We start from the raw sequence: 5,202 nt of genomic DNA, 5'->3' as shown, positions 1-5,202 counted from the left end.
AAGTAAGAATACTACAGATGTACTAGAAAATACTTCAATTCCAATGTAGGAGAATTTTCTATAGATGGTTGAAGAGGTTCAAAAGAACGGTCTGATAAATTTAATGATTCAAAACTTCTCCTTGATCCATTCTAAATTTGCTTAGCTTCCATCAGTTCACCAAGCTCTTCAATCATTTTTGCTTCTATTAACTCAAATGAGTCTGCATCATTATTAGAATTATTGTGATAAAATTTTGAAAATTCTTCCTAAACTATTATATCAACAATCTCAACAGTTGACATTGTTCATCTGTATCTGCAAACTTCATAGCATCAAAAACATTAAAGGTTATCTGATGATCATTAACTCTCATTGTTAATTCACCTTTTTGTACATCGATTAATGTTCTACCAATTACTAGAAAAGGTCTCCCAAGTATGATTGGTACCTCTCTATCAGCCTCACGTTCCAAAATAATAAAATCTACTGAAAAAATAAATTTGTCAGCTCTTACCAACACATCCATGATTTTACCTTCTGGATTTGCATATGAACTATCTGCTAATTACAATGTGACAGTTGTAGGTCTCGCCTTCCCTATTCCCAGCTTCCTAAAAATAGACATAGGCATTAGATTTATACTTGCACCTAAGTCGTATAATGGTTTTCCTACATAATGATTTTCAACAGAGGAAGGTATTGTAAAACTCCCTGGATCCTTTAGTTTTGGTGGCAATTTGTTTCTCAGCATTGTTGTACACCCTTCAGTAAGAGCGAAAATTTTAAACTCCCCTAACTGTCTCTTCTTTGATAAGATATCTTTCATGAATTTCACATAGTTGGACATTTCTTCCAATGCTTCCACCAATGGTATGTTGATATGTAATTGCTTCAGGTCATCCAAGAATTTCTTGAATTGAAATCTTACTTAGATTTTTGGAAAAGCTAGGGAAAATGTGGCAGTAGCCTTCATTCCATTTGTTGAGACTGTTTTGTTGTGGCATTTTTATTGGCAAATACAAGATGAATCTGCTTCAACATTTTTCTGATTGCTCTTTTCTTTTGTAGCCTGCTCCACTATTGGTTCTAAATTCTTCTTATTTGTGAAATCTGAACTACTTTCTTCAATAGTGGTGTCATTAACAATTCCTGGTAGCTAGGTACCACTTCTAAGTGTAATGGCTTTGCATTGTTCCTTCCCTTGAGATCGTGAATTTTTAGTATCACTCGAAAGTGCTCATTGTAGTCTTGAGCTTAATTCTTTGGCAATTTGCCCCACTTCATTTGCTAAAGCTCTTACAGATGCAACTTGACTTTGAATGATAACATCATTCTTAACCATGTATTCCTTCAATAGAGATTCAATAGATGAAGAACTTGAAGCTAAATTTTGCTGAGTATTTTGTTGTGGCATGGGCTAATTATATCTAGGTGGTGCACTCACAACATTCTGTCGAAGAGCATTACTGGAATTTCCTACCCCTTGATTACTCCAACTGAAAATTGGTATATTGCTTCCACATTGAATTATATGTATTGGAATATCGGTTGTTGTTGTTGCAATTAAAATTTCTCATATAATAAACTGAGGCTGGGTCTGAGGGGCATTCATCAAAACATGATATTCTCCACAATAATCACATGCTAATTCAACTGTTTTAATTTCCTGCACTACAACTGGTCTTTTTAGTGTTTTAATCATATTCGTTAAAGATGATACTTGAACTGTTAGGAAAGTAATTGCATCAAGTTCCATTGCTCCAGTAACTCTTCTACTAGTACCTACTCTTGTGGTGGAGTATTGATAATAGTTGTTTACTATCCTCTCCAGAATTTCATATGCCTCATTATATGATTTATCGAGCAAAGTCCCATTGGTAGATGCGTCAACCACCATACTTTTTTTTCGCATTCAATCCATTGTAAAACATTTCCATTTTCATCCAATGTTGAAAACCATGCATTAGGCATTTTCTAATTGACGCCTTAAATCGCTCCCATGCTTCATATAATGTTTCATCCCCAGATTGCCAAAAGGACGTAATATCGTTCCTCAATCTAGTATTCGTGTTTGAAGGATTATATCTTAGTAGAAAGCTATGACAAAGTTCATTCCAATATGCCACCGTACCTAATGACAATGCATTTAACCATGTTCTGCCACGATCTGGCAATGAATAAGGAAATAACTTTAGTCTCAGGGCATTTTCAGGAACACCCTGCTATCTGAATGAATCTCAAACTTCCAAAAGAGTCTTAAGTGCAACCGTGGATCTTCCGTTGGCAATCCACTAAACTACCCTATAGTTTGTAACATTTGAAACATCACCAACTTTAACTCGAAATGTTGAGTTTAAATATGCGACTTGACAATTCCTGGATTTAGATCATCCAAGATCGACATTACATGTTCTCTGATGGGTCTGTTTCTGTCATCTATTATTTGAGGAATATCAACATCCCTTCCATTCTGATGTGATGGCTCTTTCCTAACTTGATCATTTCTAATTCTTTCTATTTCTCGCAATTCTTTTCTCCTTCTTCTCAAGGTTCCCTTAATTTTTGGATCAAAAGAATACTCTTCAGGTGCAGAAATATTTCTACTCATGCACTAACAAAAATCCTAAAAAACAAAAATCAAAACAACTAATATTCTAAACTAGAAAAATTAAAGAGGTAATAACACACCAAATTTTCACCAATGTTGTCCATCCCCAGCAACGGCGCCAAAACCTTGTCGCGTGTAAATGTGTAATGCGAATGTACAAGTATACACGTCGAATCAAGTAATAAAGTGATGAGTGAGTATTGTCTCCATAAGGATCGGAATTGATTAAAAAATTTGTTTTGCTATTACTATGAATTTGACTAATTAAACTGTTGAAAAGAAACAAATGATAAATTGATGAACAAAATTAATGAATGGAATAATAAAATAAATTATGAATGAAAAAAATGCTAGGGCAATTGAAATACTGTGACAATTCTCAAAGAATAAGTGGGGAGGATTTGTACTGTTCAATGATTAAGGTTGGAATTATTCAAGTTTTATTTTCATCTCATAATAATGCCATGGCAAAATCTTGACCATTCTACTGTTCAGGGATTCACTGCTATAGTTTGCTTCTTTCAAAAGCCAGCTTTAAGTTGTCATTTTGAGATTTTGTATGTTTACAGAATTCGTAAATGATATCCAGACTATTATTCTTTTCCTAGTACATGTCGCAACTTCTACGTCTAGAGTGTTATGAATATTCTTTGGAATACTTGCCTATATTAACTGATAATAATCCAATTTATTTAATCTTTTTAGAATTAAATTAGATCTAACAACATACCATACAATCATCTATGTCTAGAGCTTGCATGCATGCATTTAACATAATCACAAATCGAGTGAAACAATAATCTACCCAAAATCAGACCATGGGCATTAATGATAGTAAAATTTCACCTAAATAATTCCAATCAAATGAGATTTAGTTCATGGATTGGACATTCAAATCCAAAATAAAACCATTCAACATCATCATTCAAGTTTACGAATCACAAAGTGCAAATCAGAAAATAAAGGCAAAACTGTAGGAAGCTCTCGCTACTCCTGCTTTTTTTTAAAAGAGAGATTTGTCACATAAAAAAATTAAGGCTAAAAGAAATAGGGATTAAATTTAGATTTTGAAGTATATTTAGAATAGGGTAAGCAAACTTTGAATGCCTTCAAAATTATCGATGTTAAGGAATTATCAAGAAATGAGCCTTAAGTTTGGTGGTTAAGTGGTATTCCCCTATCCTAGAGGTACTAGGTTCGAACTCCCAGTGCGTACATAAGGATAATTTGTAACACCCTAAACTCAGCCTGGACGTTATGGCTGGATATGACGATGTCACATTGAAGTGTTTTTCGCAAAATGTGATATCGTTGAAAAACCTTTCCATATTTAGTTACATTGTGTGATCTTAATGATGATTTAAAAACATGTCGTTCATTTTAAACTTGCATCCTAACAGTGGTAGTTTTTTTAAACAATCGCGTTCGTACGTTTATTTTGTAAAATCGTTGTTTCTTTTTAAAACTCGAGTTCCTCAGACTAGCAGATATAACCAAAGAAAATTAAATCCCAAAATAAGAATAAAATCCAAAGAGGCCTTATTACAAATAAAATACCCAAAATAAAATTACTCATAAATTAAAAATCAAATACGGAAGTACGTGCAGTTGTGTGGCCACCATTGAGTCTCTCACAGCACCGATCCACCTATGATTGGGGGTTACCTGTACAGATAAACAGATGGGTGAGTTATGAAAAACTCAGTGTGAAATCCCACATCAAATAACCAAATAGTGAGCATATACAGTCTGGGCCTAAGCCCATTCAGTCATGGTTCAATTTCAGTCAGGGCCTTAGCCCATTACAGTATCAATATCAGTTTGGGCCTGAGACCAACTACATGACAGTAATTGTACAGTAATGCAAACAAGAAATCCTGTAGCGCCCCAAAAATTGGGCCTAGAAAGAATTGGGCCTTGAGTCTGGGATTTGGATAGAAGAAAACCTAAATAATTAAGAAGTTTTAAATATTATCGTTTAAGTAAAAAATTTTGAAATAAATTACTACTAGAAAATTTTTACTGTATTTATTGTTACAGATATTTTAAATTTTACTAAATTTTAGTTAGTATTATGAGATAAAATTATTATTATTAGAAAAATATTACTGCATGTATGTTTGAAAAATTTTTATGAAAATTATTATTATTATTTACTGTATTATTGATATTTCAAATTTTTATTATTAGATATATTTATAAAATTATTATTATTATAATTATTATTATTAGATAGGGAAAAAATATATATATATTTATAAAAGTATTGTGGTTTTGGTGTTTAAGACTCTAGAAAAATTTTAATTTTATGCTACCTTAGAGAATCTGGGCAGTAGGCCTTAATAATAATTTGGGCAGCGTTTTAGCATAGAGGTGCACTTGGCCTAGAGGCTAAGCATGCTAGGAAGGCGTGGGAGGTGCCTGGGTTCAAGGCATGGCGTGCGCCAATGGTTGTTTCTTTTACAATCAAGGATTTACTGCAAGGAGGCCTTATAAATATCATGGGAGGAAAGGTGACACAAAAGCGGCACGTGGTCAAGTGGCAAGGAGGCGTTAAGGGTGTGCATGCGGTTAGGGGTTCGAGTTTGGTAAGTAGCGATATCTTGTTTTAT

At 33.5% G+C, this 5,202-nt stretch overlaps 1 non-coding gene across 1 annotated transcript; it reads left to right on the top strand.

The window, feature by feature from the left end:
* Nucleotides 1-1,935: 1,935 nt before the first annotated feature.
* On the top strand, nt 1,936-2,042 carry LOC121217045 (small nucleolar RNA R71). The gene has a single exon (XR_005913253.1). It is a non-coding gene; the product is annotated as a small nucleolar RNA R71 (small nucleolar RNA).
* Nucleotides 2,043-5,202: the final 3,160 nt, after the last annotated feature.

This window comes from Gossypium hirsutum, chromosome A02, assembly GCF_007990345.1.
Source record: "Gossypium hirsutum isolate 1008001.06 chromosome A02, Gossypium_hirsutum_v2.1, whole genome shotgun sequence".
Classification (NCBI taxonomy): Eukaryota; Viridiplantae; Streptophyta; class Magnoliopsida; order Malvales; family Malvaceae; genus Gossypium; species Gossypium hirsutum.
The sequence above is the reverse complement of the archived record's forward strand: the minus strand, read 5'-3'. Positions and strand labels throughout refer to the sequence as shown.